Raw genomic sequence first — 15,883 nt, 5'->3', positions numbered from 1 at the left:
ATAATATCCAGTGCTTCAGCTGCAATATGGTACATGGATAGCCTATATGATATGTATGAAAAAATAAATAATAATTACCAGATTTGTATTGGTCAGATTTTAATGAGATTTGGGAAGGCCTAACAAATCTTTCTAAAAGGCTCAAATATAAAATTTCATGAAAATCCATCCATTGGGAGTCAAGTCATTGCATGAGGACGGATTATAAAGAAATAATAATTGCCAGATTTCTATTGGCCTGATTTTAATGAAATTTGGAATTATTTCTCAACAAAAATATCTTAAAAGGCCCAAATTTAAAATTTCATGAAAATCTGTCCCCTGGAAGTCGAGTTATTACATTCGGATGGAAGGACATGAAGGCAATAGGCACGTTATGCATATATGCTAACCCGCCCAAAAAGGAAATGTGGCCTTAAATAATTGTTTGTTAGCATAAACAGAAAAATGAAGAGAAAAAAAGGTGTTCCTTGAATTTGACTATTTTTGGGATCCAAAACGGAACACCAGATGATTAACCTTTATACCTTTGGATCCAAATTAGTGGTCATTAACTTGTAACGTGTCCATAATCGATTATTATATACCTACAAGGTGTGGTAATAAAGTTCAAGACAGGTGCAATCAAAAAGGAAAGAAGGAAGAAGTCCGCTGGTGCTAGATCGGAAGAGTGGGGTGAAGGGTTGATCTCTCTAATGCCATGTTTCGTCAGAAATGTCTTCACAACAAGCGCAGAATGGGCGGGGGCATTGTCGTATAACAAGAACCAGCTGCCTTTCTCTTGAAATTGCGGCCTCACCCGGGAAATACGCTTCGATAGCCTTTGAAATATCTATACATGGAACGCAGCATTAACTGTTTCCCGTTCAGGTACAAATTCCTTGTGAAATCGCCCTCCTGGGTAGCACACTTGGTAGGATCGCCGTCCTCTCCACACCGGGTGCAAAAAACCCGAGTTCGAATCCCGTCGATGATGGGAGGAATTTTTATGTGTCTTTTCACAACATAGCTGAGTTAGTCGGTCTCAGGCGAGGGTAGCATGATTTTTTCGTCCAGCAAACAGAAAATCGACCTCAGAACACACGCAGTTTACAGACAAATATACACGAAGCAACCATGGCCTTGGTCGCCAATGCTCCTAAAACCCAATAACAATAACAACAACCTTGTGAAATCACACCCTGTTTGTTGAAAAACATGATCAGCATTGCTTGATTGCGAACTTCTTTAACGAAACTTTTTGGGCCTTGGTGATGATTTTGAAGTCCACAACATGGTCGGTTACTATGTTTCTGGGCGTACTGAAACATTCAACACTCATTTCCAGTGACAATACAGTCGAGAAAATTAAAAATTGTCTGCATGAAGTTTTCGCGTGATGACACTCTTCGTTGCTTCTGCTCATCCGTGAGGCTGTGCTACACAAAATTTTCAGCGTTAACGCTACTAACGAAACTGGTTGTTACTTGCAACCTGTTAGCCTGCTGGACAATCTCTGTACCACCATCCGTTGGAGGAAGTTAACTAGAACATATCACTTCCGTTTATTTTCAAACTCATCGAACATGACTGCAACCATTCCAGCAATTTTATTGCCACAACTCATATTTATCCTAGTGATTTGAGACGGTGCGAACTTAAGATTTGTCCATGATAATGTCACTTCGACGCCATCCCTTATCATTTTTGACATACAGTATGTTGTTTTCCATAATGGATTATTTTTTGATTATAGAAATAATCAATTACTAATAATTGAAAATAAGGTTTGAGGGAAAGAAGAAAAAAATGATGCACCGTATTGGGTTGCTAACCTTCTGTGGATAAACTCCATATTTGGCGTTCCATTAATGGTGTTCATATGAGTATTAAGTATGCTCATTAATTTTGGGATCTGACACACACACATACAAAAATGTTTGTGCGCCACTGCTCTATACGTCACGACCCCTGTAGTGATTACAGTGAACTAAAAGCTAGAAAGTACAGGAAGGGAGCTTCCAAATGTCTCGCGATCAGCAGTTCACTTATAGCGATTTGGGATTAGCGTGTGGTGTTGGGTAACAATCATACCATTAGAAACGTATTTAGCAGTAGCCTCCTTAAGGCAAAAAAAGAGGGGAAAGAATAAAAAACTGTCAGTGTTCATCTTAGTTCCTTGCTCCAGTTCGCATGCTCTGGTTTTGGTTAGGTAGTTGTCCAACCAGATGCATTTTACTCATAAATCTTTACGTTCTAGGCGACTTCTCATCTGTTAATCGACGCGCGTTGGTTTCACACTTCGGTGTGTTCAGCGGTTGTAGGGGTTGTACCACCAGGGGAGTGTTAACGGGATGGTCGATGACACCACGCTAGGATACACAAAACATTGAAGCGCGCTGCCCCAGTAATCTCCAGCGGAGGGCAGTGAGACAACTCTCTCCATTAACGGTTTGCGCTGCTGCTAGAAGTGTTCTAAAAAAAAAAAAATTTTTTAAAAGCAGTAGTCGATCCAGTGAATTCTTTAAGACAAATTCTTTAAATTTTAAGTTGGGCGAGCCGAACTAGTAAACCAGACGTTTAAAAAAAAAAAAAAGTTATATACAAAGTATTTGGCTTATGTTCTTCCGGTTAATTTTTTATCAAAAAACAAGAATGGAAAAAAATATTCCAATGGCTTTTCATTTAAAGTAGTGTAAAAGGTTTTTTGAATATACAAGATTCAAGAATGAGTTTATAAGGAAGTTAAAATTGAACTTGTCAATTATTTGTTTTTGTCTCCTTCAAAGTGAGATCTCCATGAAGCTTCTCTTAGAATTAATTCTGGCGCTTGTTAATTGATATGAATTTTTGTGTCCTCGGTGACTGCCGCTGTACTTCCTCCAAAGACCCAAAATGTGTTCCTTTCAGCAAAGTTTTTATACTTGGGAATAGAAATAAGTCAGAAGGAGCCATATCGGATAATAGAGAGGATGTTCCTTCTGAAGTATCCTTTTTTTTTTTTCGTTTGAAATTCTCACTGACAGAGCTCTGACTATTACCATATTATCGGTGAGATAATATCAGGCAGAATATCCTTATTCAATCGACTTAGCTCCGGCCAAATTATTTCTATTTTCAAATGTCAAAACTTCACTGAAAGGGTCATATTTTTGTGGTATTGATGAAGTTAAACAGCTTACGGCGAAAGTACCAAAATCGATATTGGTAAAGGAATTCGTTCATAATTTATCAACCAAAATTACCATAAAGAAATTCCAAAAATACTTCCAATCGTGGAATAGGAATGGCTGAATTAATAATAACAAGAATATCTGTTATACATTATCAAAAAAACATTCTTGAATGATATTGGCGTTATGTTTTGTATCTACGTGGATCTTAAATATTCTTTTAGTGGCATGGTGCGCAGGTATATCAAGAAATGAAAATTGGTGAAATTAAGTAACTGATGTGCATGCGCAAATGACTGCCTGACATTGTAAATCGGGATATTATAAGCCCAACAGTTTAATCAGTAGAATATAAATATATAAATTTTCTGCTTGTACTCCAGGAGAGAGAGAGAGAGTATAAACAGAAAAACGCATGTACAACATAGGGTCAACAAAGTTTACAGGATAGAGAGAATAGAACAGCACCGAATTTAGCAGTCACGAGGGGTTGAAGTAGGGTCAACTCAGACGCGTGTACTACTGTATCCTCGCATTTGACCACTCGTATAAGCTGTCGTAATGGATAAGAGTTAGCTGTGAAAATTCGCTCACAGAATTTTTCTTAAGTAGTGGATCAAACAGCCGACGAGGTTGGTAAATGCCGACCAGCCCTTCTGAAGACAAGGGCGCCGCCGAATTAGAATTGCAATGCAGAGTTTGTTGAAATGAAAACAAGTACAATTTGGATATTATTACTAATTGAAGATTATTAAAAAGCGAATAGGATCATTCCTAATTTGGTCATTTTGCGATGTTTCATTTTTGACTTTTTTTATCGGTTAAATTAGAAATCTTAGGGACGGAATATGGATCCTTATTTTGGTTTGCTGCCTGGCCCCATTTCATCCCCTACTACATACTTTAGATTAAAATAAAATAACTACTTTGAATATACACAGTGTGTTCAAAGAAAGTGCATCACTTAGGAATTTCACATTTCTAATCCTTTTTCGCGACGGTATGTTACATTAATGACTAGCATCACAAAGAGAAATATAAACAAAAGATATTTATTAATAGTTAAGGCAAAGCTAAGTAATATTTGACAGCTGCTCTCAAAATATTCCAAAATGAGCATTTGCAACCTTCATACAACAGTTTTGGTAAACATAGTTATGGCTGAAATGTTTTCGAAAGCCCTCAATTTGCTTCAGTTTATCATTTTAAATGGAAAACAAAATGAAAAGTTCACCAGGTGCAAACTAATATTTAGTTGAACTGCCTCTGGCCCTGATGACAACAGCACACCGTTAAGATCAATTTCTGACGATAATCAACTGATAGTTCGTGGTTCCAAACACGAATTATGAAGATCTTTCTTTGGTTTCTTTCTGGCACCTGCAAATTCCACACGATGCCAACAGTAGTTCTGTATAGGATTCAGGTCCGAGCTATTTCCTGGCCAGCTAAGAGTTGTAATGGACCGTTCTTCCAACCATTTTTTCACCTGTAACAAATGTAAACACATTACTGTCGAACCTCTAATGCAGAAATGAAGCTAAAGTAACTACAGAAGTGCCTACTTACACTTTACGCCCGATGACAAGGAGTAGAGTCGTCCTGAAAGATGCAGTTACTTGGCAGGTTGAGATGGTCTGTAATGGTTGGCAGCAGTTTGCCTTCCAATATAGTCAGGTATCCATTGGCATTTACAGAATCTTTTATAAACTGTAGGTGACCTACTCCGCGATACGAAATGCACCCCCATATCATTTGGCTGGTAGGGAATTTCACTGTAGACACCATACAGTCTGGATGGTATTCTTCACCACATCTACGGCGAATCGTTTGTCTCCCATCAGAGCCATGCAGGTTGAATTTCTTCTCATTCGAGAAAATGATTGACTTCCACTGCTCGGGGGTCCATTTGACATGCTCCTTACACCAAATTAATCGGGCCTTTTTATTTTTATGTGAGGAGGGGCTTCTTAGGAGGACAGGCCACAAGTCCATTTTTGAAGAGGCGTTTTCTGACTGTTACTACACTTGCTACCACTCCTGTATGTTCTTCCCATTCTCTTTTCAGCTTAGACGAAAAAGCTTTACGGATTGTAAGGCATAAGCGCTTCAAAACGCGGTCCTGTTTTGGCGTAGAGACTCGTTTGCGTCCAGTTAATTTTTTCCTATTAGTAGAACCAGTATTAGTATTAGCAGTAGCACACGCTCTTTGAGTAGACCGGGGTTCAAGCCCCTGACTGCTGAATACGGTCGATCTGCCAACCCGCACTGGACCAGCGTGGCAGATTATGGTCCATTTTCCCTCAGCATGAATTGTTGAGGAGGCTTCCATCCTGCAGTGGGTTGATAATGGATGCACTTTACTTTACTTTTAGCAATGGCCACATGGTGCAAGGACGCCTATGGCTTATGCTGCACCAGCCAAAAAAAAAAATAATAATAATAAATAAAATAACAAATAAATAAATAAAATAAAATGATAAGAATAAAATAATAATAAGAGGAAGAAAGTTAAAAAATATATATATAATAATAATTAATAAATAAGAGAAGAGAAAAGAAAATGGGCAACCTAAGCGTTTCCCTCCTCCCGAAGGTAATCCAGCTGACCTTTGAATTTCCCCAAACTGTCAGCCTCTACCACCCGTATAGGTAACTTATTCCAGTAATTTATAACTCGCTGGCTAAAATAAAACTTCCTGCAATCCAGTCTAAACAACTCCCCCCGTAACTTGAAATTATGGCCCCTAGTTCTAGAATCATTTATAACCGTGAATTCGTCCTTATTCATTTTGCTTATGCCTCTCAGAGCCTTAAACACCTCAATCAAGTCTCCTCTAAGGTGCCTAGTTTCCAAGCTCTGCAACCCACATATTCAAAGTCTTTCCTCATATGGACGCCCTTTTGCCGATCTCACCAGGCGTGTTACCCGTCTCTGGACCTTTTTAAGAAGCACAATATCTTTCTTTAGGTGCGGTTTCCATACCTGAACACAGTATTCCAAGTGTGGTCTAACAATGGGATTATGACATTCTTAATTGTTCGATAAATCATCGATAGGACACCATGGGCCTTCCTTGCAACCTGTCTACAATGCTCAGAGAACTTCATGTCTGACCGTATCGTAACACCCAAGTCCCTTTCCTCCACTACCGTCTTTAGTTCAACTCTATCAAGTTTATAAGTTATTTGGGGTTACTGTTCCCCAGGTGCAATACCTTACACTTTGCTGGATTAAAGCATAGCTGCCATTTTTCTGACCATCTCTGAAGTCTGTCTAGTTCATTCTGAAGTATTCTTGAGTTTGGAAAAAAATCTACTCACTCTCGACTGATTACAAGACACTATAAGCAATATGACGGGAAGAACAATGATAAATAAATAAATAAATAAATTTTCTGTTTATACTCCGGGACGACCAAAAGGTCAGAGGAGTTCACAAGATAGACAGAATACAAGACACAGCACCGTATTCAGCAGTCACGGGCTTGAACCCCGGTCACTCAAGGCACGTGTACTTATGCACCCCCGCGACTGACCACTAGGCTACGGTACTTTTTCTTCTTGGCGTCAACTGCACGTAACTCGCCATCCTGACACAAGCAAGGAATGACTGCAACCCCTACAGAGCGTGCTTATATAGCTGAAAATAACAGCTGATGCAATATTACGTCATCACCTACACGTGTCAATCTTATCTGATGCAATCTGTAAGAAATATTGCCATATATTTACGTTATCCGGACGACAATTACAATTTTAAGGGGTGATGCAGTTTTTTTGAACACCAGTGTATGTTGTTGGCGCATATTAAATATATAATCACTGTACTAACTCTTAACGGTAACAATACGCATTCTCAAAATTCATTGAATACAGTCAGTTTACTTTCTAAAAACATTATTTACTAAATATTGTTTCCAACTCAGGTCTTTTTCACCCCCACACTGGGTGAAAAAGACCTGAGTTGGAATCCCGTCAATGATGCGAGGAATTTTTATGGACCTTTTTCACAACATGGCTGAGTTAGTCGGTTTCAAGCGAGGGTAGCATGGTTTTTTCTTCCTAAAACTCTCGTCCAGCAAACCGATCACACACCATACCCGATTTACAGACATGTTACGTACGACTAAATATGATCTAAGTTGCTGTTGCGCCTAAAACCATCTAACAACCAACTTTACCTCAGGGGTAGGCCTTTATTACCGAATTAAAGATACCAGTAAAGATTACAAGGTAGTTCGTTAAATCTTACCCGATGGTACTAGTTTAGGTCAACTTGTTAACTTCTAAAGTGATTCCTGGAAATTTTATGACGGGTGTATATTCAAAACTAGCATATAAACCCGTCGCAAAATGATGGGGAAAATACCATAACTGAGGAGGGAGCTCTTATCAAATTCAAATTCGCATTTTATCACGTTTTATTCATCTCTCCTTTTATGTATAAGATGCGATTCTTATGAATCTTCCTCAATCTCCTTAAATATTCAAACCGTCCTGCCTGATGTCCATTAACTTAAAGCCATTAAGGGAATATTCTGTTCTAAAGTGCTAATTGATTGCCTTTGAAACTCTTCTTTCTGAAGTCATTTAATGCTTCACGTGATATAGCGGTCCGTTGATAATTGCATTTCTCTATAGAGCACCAAGACTTTCAATGATCCTGCCACTAAAACTGCTTATGCCCTATACATTGAAACTGCTTATTAAGTATCGAACTACATTGTAACCGAGCCATAAAAAGTATTACGTTTCGATGTCAACTATTTTAATATAATCAGGATGTTCTGTTTTATTTTCTGTTTAATAATTTCTTGTATTTTCTCTTCTACCCTCAGGAAATTCGGAGTCGTTTTAGATTTGGATAAATACGGTAATCGAATGCAGTCTACTTTAGATTTGTTCAACGTGGAATTGAACATCACACTTTTCCACGATTGTTTTTTCTCTGTTTTTTCATGAAATTTTCTATCACGAGCTCAGTGATAGAAAATTTCATCAATATCTGCTCAATCAGAAGCAATATTGTATTCGTATGGACATGACGAAGCCAACAGGGATTTGTATTCTTTACATGCGCCATCTAAAGGATTAAAATATCAAGTGCTCAAACTAGCACTGTGTACAACCACAGCCATTTATGGGATTAAGACAAATTGGTTACAATGGGAAAATGGAGCATCTGAAGATTGTTTTTGGAAACTTGTAGTCTTCAATGCCAGGTGAGACTGTCTGACCGAATACCTCTCCAAGCATATGTACGACCTACATGTGTAACCTAAGAGTATGCTATCGTAGTGTAGCAGATGCTCGCATTTTATATATATAGAACCTACAAAATAATCATGCGAAGATTCAACTGGATGTTGAACTTGATGGAAACCACGTGCGCGTTAAAAAAATCTGTCGCAAGAAAGAAAAAAATATATATACAGTAAGGTAAAAGTAAAATAAATTGTGAACATTCCATTACAGAGTTAAGAACATTTCCGAATCCATTCGATATACCACAAAATACAATAATATTCTTATAGTCTCTTCCTTATGTATTCTTTGACTCTCTGTGGTGATATGTATAAAAAAAAAAGAAAAAGAAATAACAATTGCTGGTTTCCGTCGGTCCGATTTTAATGAAATTTGGAACGGCTAGACAAATCTTTCTAAAAGGTCCAAATATAAAATTTCTTGAAAATCCTTCCACCGAGTTGTTACGTGCGGACAGACGGACAGATAGACCAATCCAGAGTTTTCAAGAATAAAAATCAGTAGATAGCCATAGTGTCAGTGATATTTTTTTATAAACGAACTGTGTACTCGGTGATGAGGTGGGCCGTATACTTCTTAGAATTAAAGGAAAATTTTCCATTTTGGAACCATTTATACCGAAAGATAACGTTCCAGCTATCAGGATTAAATTAAATTTTGGAGAACCAACGACTATTTCTTGTGTCCACAAGAAATGATCTATTAAAGCGTTGACAAGTGATGATTCTATTACAGTGGATTTAACCGATGTATTATGCTAAGGGTCTCCAACCTTAGAGTACCCAGATCGACTTTTCATTTATAATGTTGCTGAAGATGTACCTTTATTCATTAAATTATTGGACAATTGGAAACCCAACGTTAATTATATGTGTATTTGTACTTTTTTTTTTCAATTTTATGAAATTGTTGAAAACTTCTATCGAAATTTGCACTAACTGTCACCTAAAAAAGACATCGAACTTTTTGAAAGGGTTCAAAGATGGGAATCGCGCCTGGTGAGATCAGAAAAAGGGCGTCCGTGTGAGGAAAGACTTCGTAATATGTAGACAGATTATGTAGGGAATTAGACACCTTAGTGGAGATTTGATTGAGGTGTTGTTTGTTGTAGAGTTATGGACACATCAGCAACTTAGGCCATATTGCGCCGTATATAATATATCTGTAAATTGCGTGTGGTCCGTGGTCGATTTACTCGGCTAGATACCTAGGTGAAGAGGGAGTCAAATAGGTGGTTTATATTTATTTACTTTTTGCCATTGCAGCAAAAGCCCAGGGCTTCCTTATACCATTTAACTAATACTGATTTTTTTAGGCACCCTCCAGAAATCTGTATGGGATGTAAACATTGCAGAAAATACAAGGGATGGTGTCCCACAAAGTGGCTGAAGGTAGAACTCACATTCACTAGTTCTCACTTGTTTCAATAAAAAGCTATAGGGATTGGTCTATGATATGAGATCGATTTTGGAAGTGCCAAAGATCGACCGGTCGATTGCGATCAACTGGATGGAGACTTATGTGTTATACTAAAACGAGAGATGGTACTGAGTATAAGGGACATGATATTGGAGATCATTTATTTATTTATTTGTTTTTGATGTAGAAATACTCAGAATGCATGTTGTAAAAAAAAAGCGAAAAGATGTCCGTGTCATGATCATTCATTATTCATGCATTGTAGATGATGGAGTTCTGTAGAAATAAGTTACAGTGATAGAGTGGAATGTCGAAAGTAACTTGTTAGCATATGGGAGAAATAATAAAGTAATGAGCAAGCAAATAGTGAAGTCGGGCTTAAAATGTAGTATTTCATATAATAATTATTCATGATATGCTCTGACTATTTGCATCTTTACAAAGATGCAGTCATTGAGATGGATACAAAACTGAAGCATTTGTTAAATTTGTGCTAAACATTTTCGCTTGATCATCGCGATCAGTTGATAATCACGAGATGTTGGGTATAAAGTCCCATTTTCCAGAGCTACCACTAGACTGAGGGAGTAACAACTTTTTAAAATCATTTAGACTTCATTAAAAGTACTTTAACAATATCAAATAAAATAGTTTAGAGGATACCATAGTTGAATATATCAGCTGTTATACCGAATATACAAAAACAGACCAATTACTTGTAGTCATTTTAGACTATGGACTTCCTCAAGAAGGTAAAATTTTAAAATAGACTGGCGACCAAAGAATTTTCAGTAAAGACATCTCGAGTGTGTTTTTGTTTGAAGAACATTACGCCATATAGAGTAACTATAGTGTCTCCCTTTCTTCCTCATCCTTAAATACAATATCTGTGTATGGGAACGGAGTATATAAGATAAACTTAACGCGGGAAGGAACACATGTCCTGAGAAATGAAGCATGGAATCAGCTTTCTTACATCGATTGTCATTTTAAAGGAGAAATGTGACTGTAGCTTGGAGTTGACCTACATCAGTACGATATCGAATCAGCAGTCGAGCGAAAGAAGTCAGTGAAGCAAGACATTCGATAGTACTGACTATTTCCTAGGTTGTTTTGAAGAAAATCAACAAATATTCCGGATCGGGTAACTGCACATGAAAATCTTGGCGTTCCAGGAATTGCTAGTGGTCATTTACACTTCCCAGCTGCAATAAAAAAAAATAAAGGAGTGTATACAGTATGATATGCTCTGTGTAATTCGTTAAAAAAAAAGCGAGGGGAAGAGGGGGGGGTTTACAGAGAATACCGTGACCTGACCGCTTTCTATCTGTTCCCCTCCTTCAGGCGATCCTACATTTAAAGAAGCAATAGTTGGTTTTGTTAAGTTCCTTTTTTTAAATCAAAAGCACGTTTTTGTTTTTTGATGTTAGCGCAGTGCTCATTCGAGCTGTTTGTCTTAAGAGCTGAATCCAGGTGGCGCTACATACTGCTGAGATGTACCATAACCATGTTACACTTTCGTGCGAACATAATCAAAATAAAATACTTAAGCGAACTTTTTTTGATTAAGTTACGTTTTGAGGTAATCATTGATCATTCGTCCTCAGGAAAATTTATACCTTAAGATTCCTCCACCCTTTTAGTGATTTAACAATCCTTGTTGATAGATACGAGTCTTTCCTCCGATTATCTCCTTTTTGGATTTATTTAGCCTGTAGCGTTGAGAGAACTGTTTTCTTTTTCTTCTTTTGACTACGCATACATTTTTTTAAAATGTATTTTCTTTTTATAAAATTCTTACGCTGTTGACTGCGACTTTTTGCTTTTAAAGCTTGGGTGAAAAAGGGGTCTGCTGAGATTGGATAAGATTACAGGGACACACTTGAAATCGAGATAGTTATCAACTGCCACAAGGCATGTCTTGGGACAAAAAACTGACTGACTCCCTTAGACAGAAAGGTACTATCTGAGCAGTTATCAATTTTAGACACTTACCAATCTAGAACTCTAAATTATCTTAACTGTGGAGCAGAACGTGTCGGCAATTGAGGCCTGTCTTCTTTAGTTATTTTTAATTTTTAAAAAAAAACAAAGAAGCATTCGCATACATTAAACGCAAAGATGGTTGGTAATGGCCTTTATCTTACTACACCATAACCATACCATATAACCCCGCAACCAGCAAACCATGCTTCCTCTAGAAGTCATAACTGTTGTTTTATGGCCTAATTTCAGAGAAATATGTTAATCGGCCGTGACAGACGTTTATATTACTGATTTCAATCGATGATAGCTATATTAATCAGTGCATAATGATACTGGATTGTTCATTAAAGGAAATATACTCTCGCACCTTATAAAAAAATACACTATATGGACCAAGGATAAGTAATAACTGTGTTAGTTAACGGAAGGGGGAAAATGCCTTGATTGATAAGTCTAACCTGTACATAAACAAGGCGCTAATTTTCTCACCTTGCATATACCTGTGTCTACCACTAAGCATCGGGAGAAAAAGCATAATTAAATGTTTAAAAAAATATTACCTCGAGGGCCACTTGAACTTAATTTCTTTCTTTAAAGCTTTTTTTCCTTTTATACAACATTAGTAATACAAAATTAAGAAATTTAGAATATTTAGTTTATTTTAGATTTCTCTATTGATGAAATACGAATTTGTCACTGACTTAGAGACCAAACTTTCGAAACGCATACCGTTTTCCCTTTCAGAGAAATTTCGTTTCACTTTCCCTGCAGACAGTCTTGCCCACAGTTTTACGATATTTTGAGGGATTTGTGCCTTTCGATTATTTTTCGGAAAGGAATATACCATCACAGATGACTATTACGCATATTTAGTTGGTAAAATAACGTGGTAAATGATGATGTGGTTTTTCATGAGGACAAGGTATCCGTCGTTTCAGATTGTGCTTTCGTTTGGGTTATGAGTCCAGGTCGTGGATCTGTTCTTTTTCCTTCTCTGGAACTTTAAAATAATTTCTAGAACGAGACTTCAATTGCAGACAGTGTAATCCAAGCCTTGCACAAGCAAAAAATCAATCTTGTAATTTTTTTCTTTCGTTAAGCAACTCGAATAACAAACTACAAGAAAAACAAAATCTTGTTTTAAAAACAGTTTAACTCATCCGCTAGCTTTTCCGTCTTGGAATTAGTGGACCAAAGATAAACGATTGGAAACCCCCAACAACACCTACAGAGCAAATTATACAAGCATGAAAACGTAGACAGGTCTTACCTGTCTCCAAAGATGTACATGTGTCATTCAACCGTATCTGTCAGCGTGTTTAACTGTCCCTCATGCACGTTATTTGAATAATCGTAGGATGCTGGCTCTTACCGACTATATAGCACTTTAGAATTAGATGTTGACAGTTTCTGCACTTTCGCTAGGACAACTGTGTCATTGTTTAGGGCTCGTCCTTGGAGGAAGGGGAGGAAGCTGAGGGTGCAACGCACCCGGGCCTCAGTCTCCACAAGGACGACGGGGTAGCCCAAGTAACTTAAACATTAACTGTTGCACTTGAGCCATCTGAACTCTAGGGCCGGCCCTGTAAATGCTACACGTGATTCAGATGTCACTGACAGTCGCTAAAGAGCGCGAGAAGTGCATACCAAAATTTAATGACTCCTTTAAATTTGTTTGAATACCAGGTGCCAGCACCTGACCTTTCCTTTATCAACTAATTGTTTCAAGAAATGGGGAGATCGCATTTTTCTCTACTGATTTCCAAAATATCCTTTTCCAGTAATGTAAACAACCTTACAAAAGTCTTCTACATGAAATCCCTAAATGATATGTTATGATTAGTGGTTCGCAACTTGCTACTTGTGTTTCAGAATGGACACCATGTAAATTGAAATGCGACGTTTAAGTTAGCAAAATTTGCAAAAGTAATTATTAACGGTTTATATAATAATAAAATATAATTACTTGTGGAGGGTACTGATAAGTTCTTAGCCTATAATAAAAGAAACAAAATAATTCAATTATATACCTAGTTTATTCAACATCACTCCAATCACTTTCTGCAAGATATTCCAGTATTTGTAAAACTCTCATCCAGAAATCGAAAGATTACTCCCAAACCACCCATATGTCGTTCGTGTGATGTATCATCTGATCAGTTTGATACCCTTTGAAACTATATTTTTATATCATCCTTCAAATGCTCACCAGATCTTGCACGGAGGATGCAAGACTGGTAAGGATTGGAGAATGATGAAGAAGTTGAAAGCTTAGTTCAGCCAATTTGGCATATGTTTGATGTGTTCTGTGTGTCGAAGCATTGTCTTGCAAAAAACAGCACTTCTCAGGTTAGCTTTCTCCTGCGTTTGGCCTTCAATTCCTCCTACGTTTGTCCAAAAGTGATTAATAATTCTCACCAGTTATCGTTTTGGTGGTCAATAAACAAAATCCCATCCTTGTCCCAAAAAGATAGAGGCCATAACGTTCCCAGCAGACTTCTGGGTATGGCAGTTCTTTGGACGGGCGCATCTATTGTGCCTCCACTCCTTCGATTGTTCTTTAGTCTCAGGATCATAATGAAGCAACCATTCCCAGTATATTTCTAAAAAAAGTTCTATCAGACAGTATCATGATATGAATCACATAAACTTCCTCCCTCTTAAAAAAAAAACAATTGGAATTGTATTTTATTAGGATAACTGTGTCATTGTATTGGGCCAAGGATTTATCAGCACTTCCTTGTATTAAATCATTAAATATCATATTCAGTTACCATTAATTGTATTATTAATCTGTGGTAAATCACTGTCAATATTACAATGAATTATTAAATCCAAGTAACATTAATATTTACATGTGTATAAATGTATAAGTTATTTTTATAATTCATAACCTTAAGCATGGCGAATGAGTAATGGTTTTCAGTTTTGACTATCGCATCCCTTCTGTGGAAATTTTTGTTTTCAGTTCCAGGGTTGAAATCTTTCAAACCAGTGGTTTTCTTCAATTGTGGCCGTTCTAATAATGGTCTAATGGAAGCAGAGTATTATGCATTGGCATAATACTCTGCCTCCATAGACCATTTGCAGAGTATTATCAGAATAATGGAAAAACCGTACGGGCTGCGTTATATGTAAATGATGCGTGCTCCTTCCCATATCGCATGGCCAGAAAGCCAAAACATGCAAAACATAACCCAAAGCTTCTGGATGGTGTGTGTTTATAAAAGCTGGCTCGAACCTTTATTCATCTGTTACGTATATGTCTTGTCACCATGGAAACATGAACGAAATCACATGGTAGCTACTGCGTATCATAGAATGATTATTGCCATTAAAGTGATAATATATTTATACGTGTATGATACTAATGGTATTATTTTGAGGTGTCCCAGTGCATGTATTCTCCATCGATTAGAAATATAAATAAATAAATAACCAGCAAATAAACAATACAAAGTTACTGCAGTGGGCCTGTAGCTAGAAGAAAAAAAGATACTTTAATATAATCTCGTGGATAGACGAGATTATATTAAAGTACGTTGGTTTTTTGCTCCCTCTTTTTTGTCTTTTTTTTTATATCGATTCCAAATAATGCTAAGTTCCGATTTGTTGTATCGGTTTATAGGAAAAACTGTCAGCTGAAGTCTGTATACAGTAAATCGAATACTTAAAGATAGTGGTTAAAATTAGTATATTTATACAATCAGAAGACGTTTGTGGTTTTGGTCCAAGAAGAAACGAATGAAATAACATAACTAATTGAACCTACTATAAAAGTCACGTATTTTGTGTTATTTTTGTGGGAGAATAACTGTTTTTATACTTTCCAGTATAGAATACAAACAGTACTTTTCGTTTTTAACTCGCTTTGATTCATCCTATAGATATATATGGCTGTTTGTTGGGATTTATATATTTAATTGGGATTTTTTTATGCTCACAGCATGCTTGGAAACGCGATTCATGGATGAGAGCTCCGATAATGTATCTTAAAGCACTGTTCTTGAACGTTTCCAAGCTTATGACCTACTTATCTGGAGCTATTCATATAACTT

At 37.1% G+C, this 15,883-nt stretch overlaps 1 protein-coding gene across 3 annotated transcripts in view; it reads right to left on the bottom strand.

Annotated features, from left to right (window-relative positions):
• Nucleotides 1-15,883, bottom strand: part of LOC150079838 (myelin regulatory factor-like) — a 138,031-nt gene that overhangs the window by 121,037 nt on the left and 1,111 nt on the right. The gene's annotated exons all lie outside the window — the stretch shown is intronic.

The sequence above is a fragment of the Mastigoproctus giganteus genome, chromosome 10 (assembly GCF_048544385.1).
Source record: "Mastigoproctus giganteus isolate SK-2022 chromosome 10, ASM4854438v1, whole genome shotgun sequence".
NCBI classification, from domain to species: domain Eukaryota; kingdom Metazoa; phylum Arthropoda; class Arachnida; order Uropygi; family Thelyphonidae; genus Mastigoproctus; species Mastigoproctus giganteus.
Note: the sequence above shows the minus strand (reverse complement) of the source record. Positions and strands in the feature narration are given on the sequence as shown.